This window comes from Balaenoptera physalus, assembly GCF_965194825.1.
Source record: "Balaenoptera physalus genome assembly, chromosome: 14".
Classification (NCBI taxonomy): Eukaryota; Metazoa; Chordata; class Mammalia; order Artiodactyla; family Balaenopteridae; genus Balaenoptera; species Balaenoptera physalus.
In genome coordinates this window covers 30,735,970-30,755,271 of record NC_138893.1, presented here as the reverse complement: position 1 = coordinate 30,755,271, position 19,302 = coordinate 30,735,970, and the positions used below count along the sequence as shown (strand labels likewise).

The window sequence follows — 19,302 nt, the reverse complement described above, 5'->3', positions numbered from 1 at the left end:
TTATGCCAGTTTTCCTTCTCGTCGGCATTTCCTTTCTGGGTGTTTTTGCCCTGATATTCCTTCTGTCTGACGCTGTCCGTGCTACTGTCTGAGGCTGTTTCCAATTAAGGATCCTTCCGCAGTGTGACTCAGCCAGGGAGGGTTATTGGTTAGAAATTTCAGAACGATTCCATGGCTGAGGCTCTGCAAATTAATCAGAACTTGTTGATTTTGCTTCAGCAACTCTTGCCTTTGTATTGTGAATACTAATGAGCAGAGCAACAGAAAAACACAAACAAACAAACAAAAAAAAACTCTTGTCTTCCATTCCTGGCAAAACTGGTAATTTTGAGAATGGCTACTTAACACGGTTTTGTCCAAGCTGCCCCTGGAATAAGACGCTGGCACTTGGGCAGGGCCTCGGCCATCATCCCAATCCAGCCCATCGTCCCTACGGATAAGAGCTTTAACAGCAGCCCTGGGGCTGGATCCCAGGCCTCCTGACTCCTGGGCTGCTATTCTCACCACCCACCCTACCACGGGGCTGGAGATCTCCAAGTGATGCTATCGTCTTCGAATCTGGCCCTGGAGAAAGAAAACAAACACTCGGGAGGAGAACTGAACAAAATGTACTTCTGTGAAAAACCCCTAATGTAACAGAGGCAAATTTTAAAAGCCCTGTGGGTCACTGCTGAGATGGAAGTGTCCCTGGGGATCCCTGGGATACCCGGCGACGTGAGCGTGTCTGTCCGTCCACAACAAACCCCTGCAGGGAAAAAGCCCTTCTGGTCCTGGGAGGCTGGAGGAGCCTGGCAAAACAGTGGCCGCAGGGCATGCTCTGTGGGCACCAGGTAGAAAGTCTGTCCAGGTGCTGCAGCCAGAGGAATTCAGACCTGCCAGGACCTGAGACGCCATCAAGTCCTCCCCTTGAGTTCTCAGAAGAGGAAACCGAGGCCCCGAGACTTGAGGTGAACCACCCAAGGCGTCCCTGCCAGCGGCAGAGCCACGCCTCAGATCCCGGTCTCCAGATTCTCAGCTCCGGGCTTTCAAACGATGCCACGCTCTCCCCTGCCCACATCTGCCGGGAGGCTGCCTGTACTAGCACAGGGAAGCAGAGGTACTGGTGCCCAGCGTGGTAAAGGGCACAAGAGAGGGGGAGACAGTGCCGCTGGCACCGGCCTGACGCTGCCCCAGAATTCGGAAGGCTTCGGGTGGCCTCGTGATCATTCTCAAGATTTTTGGCAGGTCTACTCAACGTCCAAAAGAAGCAAAATAAGCTGCCTTGGACTTATCCTTGGACTCACCCGCAGTGTAGAACAATACCACATGGGAAAGAAAATGACACAGGATGAGTAAGAAACCTGGCCAGCTCTCGAGGCCACCTCTTGGTCCTTGAGGAGACATCTGCGGAACTTCAGCCACTCAGCTGCCGCCTGGACTTTGACACAGTGGGGGACTGCTGCTACCATAGCCCCAAAGGCAGTAAGCCTAACAAAACCCACAGAATGAATCAGCCGTCTCAAGGAAACCTCCGTATCTTCAAAACAGGAACTCCAGAAGGGCAGAGAGGGTAGGAAGCAGACAAGCGGCCCCACCCCAGCCACAATTCCTGCCTTGGCCATGACTTCCAGGAGATAAGAGACAATCACACTAACAGAGGCTTCTCACTGGCCACTCCTGCATCCAAGGGCTGAGGGAAAGAAATGAGAATCTAGAACCCACTATCTGTCAACAGTCAAAAGGGCATCTTCAGACAACTGCTTAGAAAATTTACCCCACTCCCATCATAACCTCAGATTCTTGCTGAAAATACTGCTGGAATAATGTGCCAGACACACACACACACACAGACACACACACAGACACACACACACACACACAGACACACACACACACAGACACACACAGAGACACAGACACACACACACTCACACACAGACACACACACACACAGACACACACAGAGACACACACACAGAGACACACAGGCACACACACACAGACACACACACACAACACACACAGACACACACACACTCACACACACACAGACACACTCACACAGACACACACACACAGACACACACACACTCACACAGACACACACAGAGACACACACAGACACACACACTCACACACACAGACACTCAGACACACACAGACACACACACACTCACACACACACACAGACACACACACACAGACACACACACAGACACACACACACACAGACACACACACACACCCCACATGGTACAATAAGAGCTGAGTGCTCTGCGCAGTGACTCCCCCTAAAAGAGCCCCGTGCACTCTACCTGCCAAAGAACTCCAAAAGCAATGCGAAGGTGAAGCAAGGAGCTAGAATTCCTGTGCTTTTAAATTCTCAAAGATACATCCGGTCCCTGTCCAGAGAGCAGTCAGTCATGATACCACCTCCCAACAGGCAGGACTTTTCTCCATCTTTAGAAAATATTACTGAGGAAGCCAGGGGTGCTGCCTCCAGGATCAAATAAATGGAGGAGACACAAGTGTTTCAAAGCTTAATCTAAATCTCCACAATCAGAAAGTCAAAAGGCCAGGCAGAGTGATGGCATCATTACTGGAGCGTGATATGTTGGTATTATGATCAAGATCATAATGTCAATTGAGGAGATAATTACTAGGTTGAGAGAGTGCTTGAAATCAATGGGAAGCTCATTCCCAGCTCTTCACCCCTCCCCTGTGTTCTAAGTCCCCAGCCAGGCTGCACTGAGGTGGCTCTGGCAGTAACTCAGCCAGGACTCACCTCCTGGGCCAAGCTGTTCCAGCAGCCGCCCCTGAACAGCCCTCGAGACAGCTCCCTGTTCCTCCTCCAAAAACAAACAAAACCCTTTATCATCAAATCACATTTTTGTTATTTCAAAGAGGAAAAAGACTCTAATCCTGAGAAGCACGTGGGTGAGGAGAACATGAAAAAAAATGTGTGAAAAGAACACTTCAGGAAAATATTAATTAGAGATGGGAGATGTGTCATAATCTGGAGGAAAGAGTGACAGTCGTCAAAGATGACTCGACTTTTCTCTTCCAGGCAGCGTGGCTCCTGAGAACACCCTGTGCTGTGGGCACTGCTTCCCAGGCCTGAGCTCTGTTCCCAGGACGTGGGCGAAAAGGGGACCCTCTGCCTCATTCCACACCTCCCCTTCGACAAGTGCACACAGGCACACACACGTTTAGTTAAATCTGTCCCTGGCTAACATTCTCTGCATTGCAGCCACTTTACAAAATGGACATTAGCACAATGGCATATATTTATTATTCTCACCACCATCAATTACCCTATGCGCACACCAGCTCTGTAACAAATCAGAAGTGCTCATGGCATTTAATTTTGTGACCTATAAGTTATGCAGCACAGTCAGACTAGAGTGTGTAAGTTGGAATTCTGAATCAGGAGTGTCAACCCCAACACCCTCAATGCCCTAAACCTGTCTGCAGGGGAGGCTGTTACGAGAGTCAAGAGAATCATTTTAAAAGGTTTGGGAAGCAATGCAAGCAACTACCATGAGCCAGACCCTCTGAAGACACTTTGTCATTTAATCTTCACAAGAACCGTGAGAGACGGGCATTACCATCCCCATTTTACACATAAACAAAGACTCAAAGAGGCTTACACAGAGTTAAGCAGCTCCTAAGTATCTGAGTTAGAATTTGAAAATCAAGTGTGACATAAAAATCCCAGGCACGGTCTTTACGTCACCTCCCTTTGACTTGAAAACTCAACAGGGTGGTACAAATGCCAAGTTGCATGGTGGCATTTGGGGTCACAGGGAAGACAGGAAGTGAGGCTGGGACGGGGGTCACCAGTTGGCAGAGGGGGGCTCAGAGTCCAAGGTCTTCTGGCCTGCTGTGAAGTCTGCTGGAAACAGAGCAAAGAATTCTCCAGGACCTCGAGAGCACTGCCAGGGGCAAGCTCACAGCCATCCTGAACTTTGGCTTTCATGGTCGCCTATAAACCGAATAAGTCTTAGAACATTCTTTCCTTCGCCTTTCTGAACTTGACATTCTCTTGGATCAGGGAGAGTGTGAGGGCCCTTTCCTGGTGCACTGGAGAGTGTTTGCAGTGGCTCTTTGCCTGTCTCAGAAGTCGCTGGCTTCTCAGAGGGCACGCCTCCCTTGGGGTCTTGCAAAGGAGTTAATCCCAGTCTTATCTAATCACCCTTAGAAAGCTCCTCCCTCACTTCTGGACTCCTTCAGGCAGTTCTCACCCTGACCCAACATCAGAATCTTCTGGAGAGAAAAAAAAAAAAAGATGCCTAGACCCCCTCCCCAGAGACTCTGATCCATGGGACGGCAGAGGGGCCCAGGCCCTAGTCTGAGGCTCCCAAGTGAATCTTCTGAGACCCTGGTTGGCTGGTGTCCCTTACCTGTAACGCTACACAAACTTGGGATTCTCTTTCCCAGGCCCCAGGGGGTCAGGCAGAGGAAACTCTCAGGGAGCTGGGTATCAGCCCACGCTGGTGGAAGCCACTCATGCCTGGAGCCTGCCGGACCCTCGTGTAATCTAGAAGCTCCGACCTCAGATCAGTGGTGGCCTCACATGCAAAGCCTCCAGAGACTTCGTCCCTCAACACCCACCCCTCTCATCCTACCCACCCCCACCTAAGAAAAGTACAGACCACACTGTGAATGTCCCAGGGCAGCAACTATGAGTTCCCATCACTGAAGCAAAGCCCAAATCGGTGTTTCCCGCGTGAATGAATGAATTTGTAATACAATCCAATATAACTAGTAATCACTATGTCTGCATTGTCATGGAAAATTAAGTCTCTTCTTTACATATCGCTTATAAAGCCAAAAAAGGAATAATTGGTTCAAAATAGCACTTCTCAAACCTTATTCCCTTGCTTATCATCTCCATGAATTTTTCCAGGCACTATTGCTTAATTGATTACTATTACTTAATTTTTATTTAAGTCAAGTATTTTCAATGGAAATATGTTAATGTCAAAAGAAATCTTATTACTAGAAGATAACATAGAAAAATACATTCATGATCTTGGGGTAGGTTAAAAAAACAGTTTAAACGTGAAACAAAAGTACTAAAGGAAAATATTGATGAATGGTCTATATTAAATTTAAGAAGATCTGTTACTCTAGAGACACAATTACTAGAATGAAAACGTAAGCCAGAGTGTGAGAAGGTATTTACTATGCATATTAATAACAAAGGACTCACATCCACAATATTTTTAAGAAAAGCAAACAAACAAACAAAAAACCATCCTATAAATCAATAAGAAGAAAAATGAACAAAAGAGCTGAAGAGGCATTCGAAAAAGAAGATATCTTAATGGTGAGTAAACATTAGTCATTAGCTTTCAGGAAAATGCAAAGTAAGACCACAGTGAGATACCAGTACATACCCATGAATACGAATACAACTAGAAAGACACAATATCAAATGTTGGTGAGGAAGTGAAACAACACTGCTGGCACAAGTGTTACCTGGTACAACCAATTAGGAAAACTCTCTAGGAGTATTTACTACAGATCCTCACGCCCTATGACCCAGCAATTCTACTTCTAGGTATACACGCAACAGAAAAACATTCATACGTATGCCAAAAGATTCATGCAAGAATGATCCTAGCAGAACTATATGTAATAGCCAAAAACTGAAAACAATTCAAATGTCCACTAATATGAGAATGAATAAATTGTGGGACAGTTATGCAATAGGAAACTATAAACTAATGAAAATAAGTGAGCCATAGCTCTACACAACATGGATGAATCTCATAAACATAATATTGAGTGAAAGAAATTAGCCACAAAGAGAATACAATGTATGATTCCATGAATATAGGCTCAAAACAGGCAAAAATCATCTCTGACAGTGGTTATCTGTGAGCAGGAACAGGAGGAAGGCCTCAGAGGTTCTGCTCATGCTCTGTTTCTGGTCAAAATGACAGTTATAATGGCGCATTCACATTATATGGGAGCGGTGTAGGTGACAACCCAATAAGTTATAGCCTTATGATTTCTAGACTTTTCTGTATGCATGGCACACTTCAGTACTAATAATTTTTAACAGGCTTAGCTTTTCCTGACTATTACATCATATTAATACCAAACTAAGTCTATTTATCCAACTCAGAAAGAGTGAAAGAGAATTATGCTGAGGGAATAAAGCCAATCTCAAAAAATTGTATATTGTATGATTCCATTTACCTAACATTCTTAAGAAACAAAATTATAGAAACAGGACAAAGATGAGCGGTTGCCAGAAGTTAGCAACTGAGGAAGGGAGGGTGTGGCTATAAAGGGGTAGCACCAGGAAGCCTTATGGTGATGGAACTGTCCTGTATCTGTGGTGTTTATTTCCATGAAACTATACGTGCGTAGGACCACGTACACACACACATGCACAGCCATACACGCACATGCATAACTGGTGGGGTCCGAACATGCTCTGTGGACTGTACCAATGTCAATGGCCTGATTTTATTATTGTACCAGTTACCCAAAATGCACTGGAGGAAGCAGACTGAAGGGAGCACAAGACCCATTTGTTTGCAATTTCCCGTGGGTCTATAATTACTTCAAAAGAAAAAGCTTTTTGGGCTTCCCTGGTGGCGCAGTGGTTGAGAATCTGCCTGCCAATGCAGGGGACACGGGTTCGAGCCCTGGTCTGGGAAGATCCCACATGCCACGGAGCAACTGGGCCCGTGAGCCACAATTACTGAGCCTGCGCATCTGGAGCCTGTGCTCCGCAACAAGAGAGGCCGCGATGGTGAGAGGCCCGCGCACCGCGATGAAGAGTGGTCCCCACTTGCCGCAACTAGAGAAAGCCCTCGCACAGAAACGAAGACCCAACACAGCCAAAAATAAAAATATAAATAAAAATAAATAAATTTATTAAAAAAAAAAAAAGAATCTGCCTGCCAATGCAAGGGACACGGGTTCGAGCCCTGGCCTGGGAAGATCCCACATGCCGCGGAGCAACTAGGCCCGTGAGCCACAACTACTGAGCCTGCGCGTCTGGAGCCTGTGCCCCGCAACAAGAGAGGCCACGACAGTGAAAGGCCTGCGCACCGCGATGAAGAGTGGCCCCCGCTTGCCGCAACTAGAGAAAGCCCTCGCACAGAAACGAAGACCCAACACAGCCAAAAATAAAAATATAAATAAAAATAAATAAATTTATTAAAAAAAAAAAAAGAATCTGCCTGCCAGTGCAAGGGACACGGGTTCGAGCCCTGGCCTGGGAAGATCCCACATGCCGCAGAGCAACTAAGCCCGTGCGCCACGACTACTGAGCCTGCACTCTAGAGCCCGCAAGCCACAACTATTGAGCCCACGTGCCACAACTACTTAAGTCTGCGTGCCTAGAGCCCGTGCTCCGCAACAAGAGAAGCCACCGCAGTGAGAAGTCCACAGACCGCAGCGAAGAGTAACCCCTGCTCCCTGCAACTAGAGAAAGCTGGCGCACAGCAACGACGACCCAACACAGCCAAAACTAAAAAACAAACAAATAAATAAATAAATTTATTTAAAAAAAAAAAAGAAAAAGCTTTTTTAAGGGATCTTAAAAGGGACAACCTTCTCATAATGTGTTCAGGGTTATTTACCGTAATTCATAAAGTCGCCAGTTGTACGGAGGCATCATAGACTTTGGGGAACTCCAGCTTAAAGATTTGCAGCCTCTCCCAAACTCATCCTAAAACACTATGAAGAGGCAGATAAGTAAAGACTGCCAACAGTGCTTCAACCTAACGCCAGAGGTGGAAGAACGTTCACCATGTGAGTCCAATGGAGACAGTTGGGGAAAAAAATGGAGATGACCAGAGGAGGGACTGAAAAACCCTGCACCCCTCTTGAGTGCCTTCATTTTGAAACCCAGGGTCTGCAGCAACTAGAAAACTGGACATCTATCTCTAAAGCCCAGATGGGGCTTTCTGAGGTGGCTGAGTGCTCACCTCTCCCCCCAGCCAAGTTTCTACAGCTGTTTGGATCAGAAGTTCTTAAAACACAACTGGACAGGAGGTAGGGGAGGTGTGGCAGTCTGACAGTGAGGGCACAAGAACACTGATAACCGCGTATGAAGGTGATTATAGCTCCCCGTGAATCCCATCAGATCACAGTGTCTAAGAACCAGCAGTGAGGGAAGGAGTTCGCACCTAAGAAGAGCAAAAATATGTAAAAGATAAAAGGCTGCTAGAAAGTGGAAACTGTACTGGGGGTTTTGCCTGTTGACCTGGTCAACATCTGTAGATCTGAGGAAAGGCTTAGACTGTCCCCAGGGGAGAAAATCTGACTCATTCAAAGATGAGTAAAGAACAAAACATTAAAAGAGGTACACCATCCAAAGGGCTCCAAAAGAAATAATGTGGTTTGATGTAATAACCAGGAAAATGTTGTTCACCCTAAGTATAGTGCAAGAGACATGGCCTCTCCTTGCCATGAAAAGGATATGCTGAAAAAAAAAGATAGAAAATATTTAAGATAAGCCAAACATCAAGAAAACTAAAAATCCAAAGGCAGAATTAAAACATACAAGGAAAGGTCTATTATTTTTTAACTAAGCTCTTTGCCAATGCAGTAGGGAAAAATAAACAAAAGCCTTGAAACATGGAAAGGAAAAAGAAAACTGTCATTATTTAGTGTACATTGATTCTGTACCCAAATCCAAGTTAATATATGAATAAATTTATAATTAATAAGAGTTTAGCAAAGTTGCTGAGTATAAAATCAACATTCAAACATTAACTGTACTCCTGTACACTAGCAAAAGAGAATTAGAAAACTGAAATTCAAAGCATCACAGGATGTCAATTATCTAAGAATAAATCTATTTAAAAATGTGCAAGGCCCATGTATTGAGATATATTTTGAAAGATCTAAGAAATACGGAGATATACATGTTCGTGGATTAGAAAACTCAATATGTAAATTCTCCCCTAATTGATTTTATGGAATTAATGCAACTCTAATCAAAATTCCAGGAGAGTCTGTAAAGAACTGACTACATGGTGCAAATGTGTGTGTGCGCACACACACTTTCAGTGGGTCAATAATAACCAAAACTTTTGAAGAAGAACAAAGTTATGCTCTATCAGATATCAAGATTTATCATAAAGCTATAATAATTAAGAGAGTGAGATATTTTATGTATGGGTAGAAAAATGAATTAATGATAAAGAAGAGAACTGGGAGCCTGAAAACAGAGCCAAGCATATATGGACACTTGAAATCCAACACATACGGGCAGCACTGCAAAATAGTGGGGAAACAATTATTATTCCATTTGGGTTCTCACAAGAAAAAAAATTAAATTGAACTTCAATCTCATATCACAAACAAACAAAATCCATTCTAATATATAAAGACCTAAATTAGAAAGAGAAAAAAGGAATCAGAAAGCAGTATAAAATGTCTTTACGACTTTTTAAAAAGGAATTTCTTAAAGAAATCACAAATAGTAGCAACCATAAAGAAGACTGATATATTTGACTACATCATAATTAAGAATTTCTGTTTATTAAAAGAGCCCATAGGAACAAAAATTAAGTCACAGAAGCAAAGAACATATTTGCTACAAACGCTATAAAGTCAGAGCTCATACTTAGAATGGATAAATCTATGTGAAAAACATTGAACAGGAATTTCACCCCAAAAGACAAATAAATATATGAAAAGATGCTCAACTTCATTAGCAATTAGCAAATGTCAATGAGTTAACCATTATACACCCAGGAGACTGGCAAAATATTAAAGTCCGATCATACAACAGCTGTTCAGGATGCAGAGCCATGGCAGCCCCACACCATGCTGATGGGAAATTAGGATGCAATGGCCATGGAGGAAAACAACTGAGCATTTGTTCAACAGTCAAGTTGAACCCAGTCATTCCATGCCTAACTGTATACACACCAGGAGAAACTCAAGCCTGTGGACACTAGGATGTGTGTGCAAGAATTTTCATTGGCAGCACTTTTCCTACGAGACAGAAACTGCAAACAAGTCAAACGTCCTTCAACATTAAAATGGATAAAGAAATTGTTGTGTATTCCTATGATGGAATGAAAATGAATGAACCAAACAAGTATAACACTGATAGAATGATACACCACATGACTGAATATACACGGTATAATTTCACTTATATAAATTCCAAAAACAGGCCAAACTCATTTAGAAATACAAACATAAGTGGTAAAACTATAAAGAAAACTAAGGAAATGTTAACAAAGTTGGGATAGAGGCAACCTCTAGAGCTGAAGGGATAAAGATGTGATGGGGAGATTGACGATGCTCTACTTCTTGACCCAGGTGATGGTTACATAGGGATCGGCTTTATAATTATTTGTTAACAGAACATATATTTTACGGACTTTTTCTATATGTATGTTTTATTTCACAATAAAAGTAGGAAATATTCTATACAAAGCGGTACAAGCAGAAATACTACTGCAGAAAATCACATCAGTGATGGGGTAACAAACGTGTAAAGATATCAGAATATTAAAAGGACAAAAAAACTGAAAACAAATTTAAAAAAGGAGAGAAGTAACACTGAATTTTTTTGATGGATGGGGCACTATAAAAGAGACACAACTCCTTATAATACTAAACATACTCTTATCATATGATCCAGCAGTCACGATCCCTGGTATTTACTCAAATGAGCTGAAAATTTATGCCCACACAAAAACCTGCACATGAATATTTATAGCAGTTTTATTCTTAACTGCCAAAATTTGGGGGCAACTGAGATGTCCTTCAATAGATGAATAAACAAATGTATATGGTACAGCCATATAATGGAATATTATTCCATGATCAAAAGAAATGAGCTCTCAAGCAAACCATGAAAAGACCTGGAGGAACCTTAAATGTAAATTGCCAAGTGAAAGAAACCAGTCTTTCAAGGCTACATACTGTATGATTCCAACTATATGACACTTTGGAAAAGACAAAATCTGGAGACAGTGGTTGCCAGAGGTTTGGGGGAAGGAGGAATGAATAGGATGAACACAGGAGACTTTCAGGGCAGTGAAACTATTCTGTACTATACATGGTAGACACATGTCATTACATCTTCGTCCAAACCCATAGAATGTTCAACAAAAAGAGTGAACACTAATGAAAACTATAGACTTTAGTTAATAAGAAGGTATCAATACTCTTAATGCACCACACAAATGCAAGGTGTTACTAATAGTAGAAACTAGAGCAGGAGGGGAGGTATATGGGAATTCTGCACTTTCCTCTCATTTTTCTGTAAATGTGAAACTGCTCTAAAATAAATGAACAAATAAGTTTCAAAAAGAAAATATATTAATGGAGTGATGATATGTTGAGAAATAAAATTTATCAATATGAACTCAAAAGAATAAAAAAACCTGATAGATCAAGAACCATGAAAGAAAGTAAAGAATTATCAAAGAAATTCTTCTATGGAAAGTGCCCAGCTCAGATGAATTTATAGCCTAGTTCTTTCACACTTTCAAGGAACAGATTATTCTATGTTCCTACACGGTTCAGGCCTTTATAAAAGATAATCCAAGCTTAAACAAAAATTTTCAAATTGCTATATAGCTTCTTTAATGTCACATAAAATAGATTTTTTAAGTCAAAAAGTAGTATTAGTCATAAAGAAAGTCAATACACAATAGGAAAAAAAAACACAGTTCTCCAGGAAGATGAAACAATTTTAAACTTGTAGGCATAGGCTAAAGGGAACACTTCTTCGCTCCTGGCTTCCATGAGGAGGGATGTTCCTGAGGGGAGTTCCATACCTCTCTCTGCCACCTGACTCACTCTGCCCTTGGGGTAACCTGTCTGACTGGTACACAGGCACTGATAAATGGTGTGTATAGTTCAGCTCTGCCCTCCCCTCCTCCCTCTTGGAAGCAGGATGCCCTCAGGGAGCATGGTTCCACTTTTACTCACAGGCTCTACTCCTCTCGGGGGAGCAATGCCCTGGTCTAGAGCCGCCTACGGCTGGGAGTGGGGATGCCTGCACCTTTTGGGGTTCATTCGCACCCATTTGGTTCTCATGCCAAGACACATCTTCCAACTCAGCTTCTATCAGAAGAAAGATGGCCAGTGCCCCAGTGAATGACGGATAGGAAGCTCATTCAATGGGACCTAATAAGGTAATAGTAACCCTTATTGAGCATTTACCATGTGTCAGCCACTGTTGTGAGTGCTTCGTTCAAGTCATCTTATTTAATACTTATCCCAATCCTTGGGTATGTCCAAATATTATCCCCCTTTTATATTTGAGAAAATTGAGGAACAAAGAGGTTAAACATCATGCCCAAGGTCAGACAGCTAGTGAGCCAAGGACTGGGCTTTGATCTCCACTCAGTTTGCTTTCAGAGTTCTTCACTGCACTGTATTGCAATGTATCAATAGAGGGGCCCTGTCCTTCATATATAAAGAGCTCTTATAAATCAACACACACACACACACTAATAGAAAGTGGGTAAAAGCTGATAAAAGCACAAGTTGGTATAAACTTTTCTGGAGCACAGGCATCACATCTGTGCAGTTCCTCCTCAAGGAAACAAGCCCAAGGAGTAGGTGAGCAAAGCCACGGACACCAGGATGCGGGGCAGAACTGCCCACAACAGGGAAGAACTGGAAACAATGTGAACATTAAAAAACATAATAATAGTCAGGAAACCATCATAAAATGGAAAATAATGTTATGTAATGTTGTAAAAGAATATTTGATGATGAGAAAGTAACAGCATATTAAATGAGAATAGAAGGTTACAAAATAAGACTAGTTCAATTTTGCAAAAAGCGTGTGTGTGATCTATACACATACCTGTGATGTTGTTCTTGTATACACACACACACACACACACACACACAGAGGAAAGATTGGAGAGACACACTCCAAAATGTTGACCATGGTTATCTCTGGAAGATAAGACTGATGATTCCTTTCATTTTCTTCTTTGCGTTTTGCTGTATCTTCCAAATATTCTACAAGGCGCATTCACTATTTTCATAGTTCAAAATGTCTAATAAAGCAGTAAAGAAATCAATTTTAAAACAACTTCCACTTCAAGTGGGTTAAATTTCTTTTTTTTAAGTTTTAGCAGGTGACAAGGTGAACTGGGTTTTCTGCTAAATCCATCCAGAGTCAGCAATGTAGAATAAAGACGGTCTCACACAGAAGTTTTGAGAAGATGGAATGAAGGCCGACAGTGTCACAAGAACAAAACTCCAAGAGCGACAAGAGCACATGTGCTGGCCTCTGTCATGAGGATTCACAGGCGCTGCAGCGCTAGAATCCCTCCTCCAATGATGGGCTAGTGTGATCTTGGTCACCCAGAACCACAGCTGGGGTCAACTGGGTGATAGAAATGAATGGAACCTTTTAGTGCCACCAAACCAGTGCTACTGACACATCAGAGCTCTGTTCCCTGACCCCTTGTCTGGGAGGTATTTCTAGGCCAGCAAGTCCACTGTGGCTCTGGTTTCAGACTGAGGCTTCTGAAGCCCATGGCCCTGGGCTGCCCACACGGTGTCAATCAACACACTCAGTGTGCCGTCAATTGCAGAGAGTGTGAGCCCAGGGCCCCTGATCTGACCCAGTGAAGACCCTGCCACAGCAAAACCACTGGAGGAAAAAATAAATCTCTCCGAAGTGCAAGAGGCTAGAAAAACCTCAGGGGACACAGGTTTCATTTTAGAGATTGAAGAACTTTTTAGACATGGCTGAGATGGAGCTGAAAGTGGAAGAAGTAACAAGGATGGAGGAGCCCTGGGTTTTCCAGTGTCCACATCTTTCAGGCTTCCCAACCAAGGCTTGTCCAAGAGGGTGGTGTGATTCTGTCCCAATTGCCACCCCTCGCTTCCCGTCTCACTTCCAAAGGAATCCGAAATACAGATGTGATCCTTTATCACAGCATCTTCCAGGGCAGCTGAGACCATGTCGGCCCCGTCTCCTCCCAAATCAGGAATCTGGGACTCACTCTACCGCCCTCCACAGCTGTGCCAGACATCTGGGGGACGACCAAGCTGAGCCTCCAAGAGCCATCTGGCCCTGCAACAAAGGGCAAGGCTCACAGCAAGGGCTTGGATGAAAAGCCAAACTGTCTGTGATACAAAGGAAAACCCTCAAGTATCACACACACACACACACACACACACACACACACACACACAAGGTAGGTCAATCCCCAAGCACCGTACCTGGTAGAGGCCTCAAATCTCACCCAACCCAACACGAGGCAGAGTGCTGAGGGCGCGCCATTCACCGACATGTACTGCTTTGGGAAACCACCCTACTTCCATGATGGCAGGAAATCAAGCTTCTTTCCTACAGATCAAAGAGCACTTCCCGTGGAGGGCCAGCCCTGCTGATCTGGGCCATGGAGAATCCACTTCAACACGCATGGAACACCTTATCTCTACCCCAGAACACTAGTGCCGACACAGCGCGGGTGCGCGATAAACAGGTTTGTTACTCTGGTCAAGTGCTGCTGCTACCGACGCTGGGCATTTCCTGAGGTGAATCAGACAGGGAGCCTGCTTAGAAACGTTCACAGCCTCCCATGTCAGAAGAGCCACGCACAGGAATCACTGCGATGGGAGAGAGGAGAGGGCCAGGAGCACGAGGGAGAGATGCAGGAAAGCAAAAGACAGGTGATCAGGGCAGGCTTCCGAGAGAACCACCAAGTTCTAAGGCAGAACCACCAAGTTCTAAAGCAGAATCCAGCAAGCTACAGCAGAACCATCAAGTTCTAAGGCACAAGCCAGCAAGCTACAGCAGAACCATCAAGTTCTAAGGCAGAACCATCAAGTTCTAAGGCAGAAGCCAGCAAGCTACAGCAGAACCATCAAGTTCTAAGGCACAAGCCAGCAAGCTACAGCAGAACCATCAAGATCTAAGGCAGAACCATCAAGTTCTAAGGCAGAAGCCAGCAAGCTACAGCAGAACCATCAAGTTCTAAGGCAGAACCATCAAGTTCTAAGGCAGAAGCCAGCAAGCTACAGCAGAACCATCAAGTTCTAAGGCAGAACCATCAAGTTCTAAAGCAGAATCCAGCAAGCTACAGCAGAACCATCAAGTTCTAAGGCAGAACCATCAAGTTCTAAGGCACAAGCCAGCAAGCTACGGCAGAACCATCAAGTTCTAAGGCAGAACCATCAAGTTCTAAGGCACAAGCCAGCAAGCTACGGCAGAACCATCAAGTTCTAAGGCAGAACCATCAAGTTCTAAAGCAGAATCCAGCAAGCTACAGCAGAACCATCAAGTTCTAAGGCAGAACCATCAAGTTCTAAGGCACAAGCCAGCAAGCTACAGCCCAAGCGAGGGCCAAACCCAGCCCACCATCTGTGTCTGTATGGCCCATGAGATAAGAACCGTTTTTACTTTTTTTAATGGTTATTTAAGTACCAACATAATATGCTCAACTTTGCTTGTTGGCCCATAAGGCGTGTAATATTTACGATTTGATCCTTTAAAAATATCTGCCAACTCCTATAACTAAGGCATGAAAAGTCCCAAGACAGCAAATAAAAATCAGAGCTTATGTTTGCTGACAGCTTACTGTGTACACTCCACTCGGCACACATTATTTCATCTCCACAAAACCCTATAAAAGACATATTATCCCCTCTTTACAGAGGAGGAAACTGAGTCATAGAGACAGTAACTTGCCCAGAGCATCACAGCCAGGGAGGGTAGAGCCGGACCCCAAAGCTGCCTCTGCATCACCAACTGAGACGCTTGCCCAGTTCCCTTCGGAGGAAACACATGAGTGAGCTTTCAGCACAGGGCATGTCTGAGAAACAAGCTCCTGTCTGGTTGGTAAAAAAAAGGGAGGCAGAGGCCAGAAATAAGTCAAATCACGGTGGGCTCTGAATGGCAAGCAGGGAGTTATTCTGCAACCAATGCATGGTAACTGACAGGATATACGCTAAGTTCACTGCGATACTCTTTATAGCAGCAAAATATTGGAAACAACCTAAATGTCCTTCACTTAAGAGGTTAAATAAATTATAGAACATCCATTCGACAGAACACGATGCAACTTTTTAAAAAATGAGGGTTTTCATCTTCACCATATTTGTCAGCTATTGCTGTGTAACAAACCACCACAGACTCTCAGTGGCACTTGTTCCTTAGTTGTCCACAGATCAGCTGGGCTCAGCTGGTGGCTCCACGCTGCAGACTGGGCCCATATCTGCTTCACTCATCTCCCAGGCTCCTTGGACCAGTGGCCTAGATGCATGCATTCTTCTCACGGAGATGGCAGGGTGCAAGGAGCAAATGGAAACAAAGTCCCTCAGCACAGAACTGGCACCTTGTCAGTCCAACTTATTCTACTGGCCTCACCTAGGCACATGGACCAGCCCAAAGTCAAGGGACTTTCACCTTTTGTAAAGGGAACTGAGAAGTCACATGGCAAAGGCTGTACATATAGGGAGATGGGAAGAACTACACCAATAATTCAACCACTGCATATGCTATTATAGAACAATATCCAAGATGTATTTTGGAAACTTGCCAGAGCTGACACTGATCCTTAGTCACGGTGACAGCCATGTACATAATCTCTCCCTTAAAGCTAAGATTCCCTCAGGGTGAGTCTGAAACAGGAGGGAAGGGGGCTGGGCACAACCTTTAAAAGAATGACATAGCCATTGGGGACACGACAAAAACTAGTTAGAACCAACTCGGTCCAAGATGGCCAAAGATTCGACTTCCAGTGGGCCCAGAAGATTCGACTTCCAGTGGACCTTGAGTCTCATCATACGCTCACTGTAATATATTAGCTGCTAAATGACACACCCACCGGTGCCATGACAGTTCCGAGGCTAACCATAAAAGGCCAAAAAGTGGGCGGTGGCCCAATTCCTGGAAATCTCTGCGCCTTCCCCAAAATAGTTGGAATAATCCTCCCACTCATTAGCCTATGAAATTACCCAGCCCACAAAAACTAACCACCCCATTATTTGGGGGCTTCTCGCCTTCTGAGATGGCCCACACTCTGTCTCTGAAATGTGTGTCTCTCTAAATCCACTTCTTACCCATCACTTTGTCTCTCACTGAATTCTTTCTGCAATGAGACATCAAGAACCTGGGCTTCATTAAGTCCTGAGACCAGGCCTGTCACCTCAATTAAAAGACAGTGGGTTCAAGTCCCAATCTGGGTTGTGCGGTTTCAAATCCACATCTAACACGAGCCCTCTGATGCCAGTCACTCACATAACTCAGTGTGGTTAATATCTGTACTGCCCACCGCCCTGAAAATGAAGCAGGTAACATCTGTTCCACCTGTCGCCTTGAACATGATGTAGGTGACATCTGGTCCACCTGCCACCTTGGACACAGTGTAAGTGACAGGCACCCTCCCCACCCCTTCATTCTGCCCCATCTCCAGCAAGGCCCCCAGCTCGACCACAGGAGATGCTGAGAGAATGATGGATGCGGGGTCCTGAGCCTGCCCAGCTGTCCATCTGAGGCCCTGTTCTGCCCAGCCCCACCCACAGGTGTCCCCTCCTGGTCCAGACCAGTGTTCCTAACTGCTGTGCCACCTGCCTCCTACACATGACCTCCCCTCCTCACCATCTCTCTCCCTCCCATATTTGCATAGCAGGGCCCACACAACTTCTCTTCCCCCCCAGGGTTGCCCTCAATTCTGTTTTAATAGAAGAGCAATGTGAACAAGGCTCACAGGCCAAAATCACGTCCAGGGCACTCAAAGAATCAGAGCCAGAATGGCTGCCTTTGAGACCAGGGGTCCCAACTGTTCAGACAGGGCTCTGAGGTGAAGGGCGGGGGAACAGTCCCGAGTGGGCCAGGGTGGGGAAGGAGAATGTTCGGGTGGCAGAACAGGAGGCAAGTGCGGACTTCAGAGTGTACGTGTACACACACGTGTGTACAGAAATGGGCCTTGAAAAACCTTTGTGAAAATGCCTTCCAAAATTGTACCAACTTCCAATTCTGGTAATGGAGAAGTAAGATAATTCAAACCGACCCTTGTGCTAAAGCTACTAACAAAACTGGAAAAACTATTTTTAAAATATGTTTGAAAGCATCTAAGAATTAAGACAAGAAAGAACTCTCTGGCCCAGATCTGACAGCAGCAGAACCCAGAGAGGTGAGGCCAGACTAGAAGCCGCTTTAGCCCTGTGACTTGTGATCCTGAGAAACAGCTGGTGTTTCATCAGCCTGCTGGGGCAAGGGGACAGAGTCATGCCCGAGGCCCACCCAAGGTGGGAGTCTCACTACCACCCGTTTAGTTGAAACCCCAAAGGCCCACACTCTCAGGGTGAACCGGCAGGAACACAGCCTTAGCACCCCTTGGGTCCTCCACACACCGTCCTGATACGCTGGGCCCTCCCAAGGGCAATGTGTCCAGTGCACACCTGCCCACTTCACGATGGAATAGAATTCTCAGTTATTAAGTGACTGCAGAAGTTCACTGTTGTGGAACTTCTGTTTTTGTTGTAGGATGCACTGTTAGCCATATCTGTGATTTCTCTGATGGCAAGTTCTTGGTTAGAAACACAGCCCCAGATCATTACACTCTGCCTAAGGGAGCACACAATTCCCTTTGTGACAATCAACTCTGTTACACGGTTTATGGGCTCACGCGGCAACTGAAATCGGATCCTGCCTCTATAAACGCAAATTTGTGAAATGCTCTATTTATTTCAATCAGCTGTGCTGCTGAGCAGAAACCAGAAAATCTTGGGTTCAAATCCCTGTGTTACAACTTGCAAACTGCATAACGGTAAGCAAAGGATCCATATTATTGAGTCTCGTTTTCCTCATCTGTGATGACGACGACGATGATGGTGATGAAATAATAATAATAATATCCACAATACTCAGAGGGACATCAGGAGCTGTGAAGTATGAGGCCCAGTGCTTGGCAATTACTGAGGGCTTAAGAGCTTAACACATGTTCGCTATTACTAATATCAGCAGAAATGTCATCCTAGATACCATACTTTACAGTAACAGAGATACGATAAAGGTAATTGTAATAGTTAATAATAATAGTAATAGCTCTAGCTAGTGGGTCAGAGTTTGTCCATGAGTCTAGAACTAATGGCTTTGACCATCCTAAGGTAAGTAATTAAAGGACCAATATTTTTACATGATTGTAAAATGCCAGGCCTAGCATTACATGCTTTGGAAGTAGAAGACTTGACCTCTGACACTGGAGGCCCTGGGTTCAGCTGGGAGATAAGAAATGCACACACAAGGCTGTGGGAAGCTACGAGGCCCCACAAGAAAGGAAATGATGTTGTCTTCGAGGGGGGAGGGGGAAGGGCAGGGAAGGCAACCAAGAGCTCCAGGAAATT

The 19,302-nt window shown here is 44.6% G+C and overlaps 1 protein-coding gene across 2 annotated transcripts in view; it reads right to left on the bottom strand.

Annotated features, from left to right (window-relative positions):
* Positions 1-19,302, bottom strand: part of CPXM2 (carboxypeptidase X, M14 family member 2) — a 132,745-nt gene that overhangs the window by 100,732 nt on the left and 12,711 nt on the right. The window lies entirely within an intron of this gene.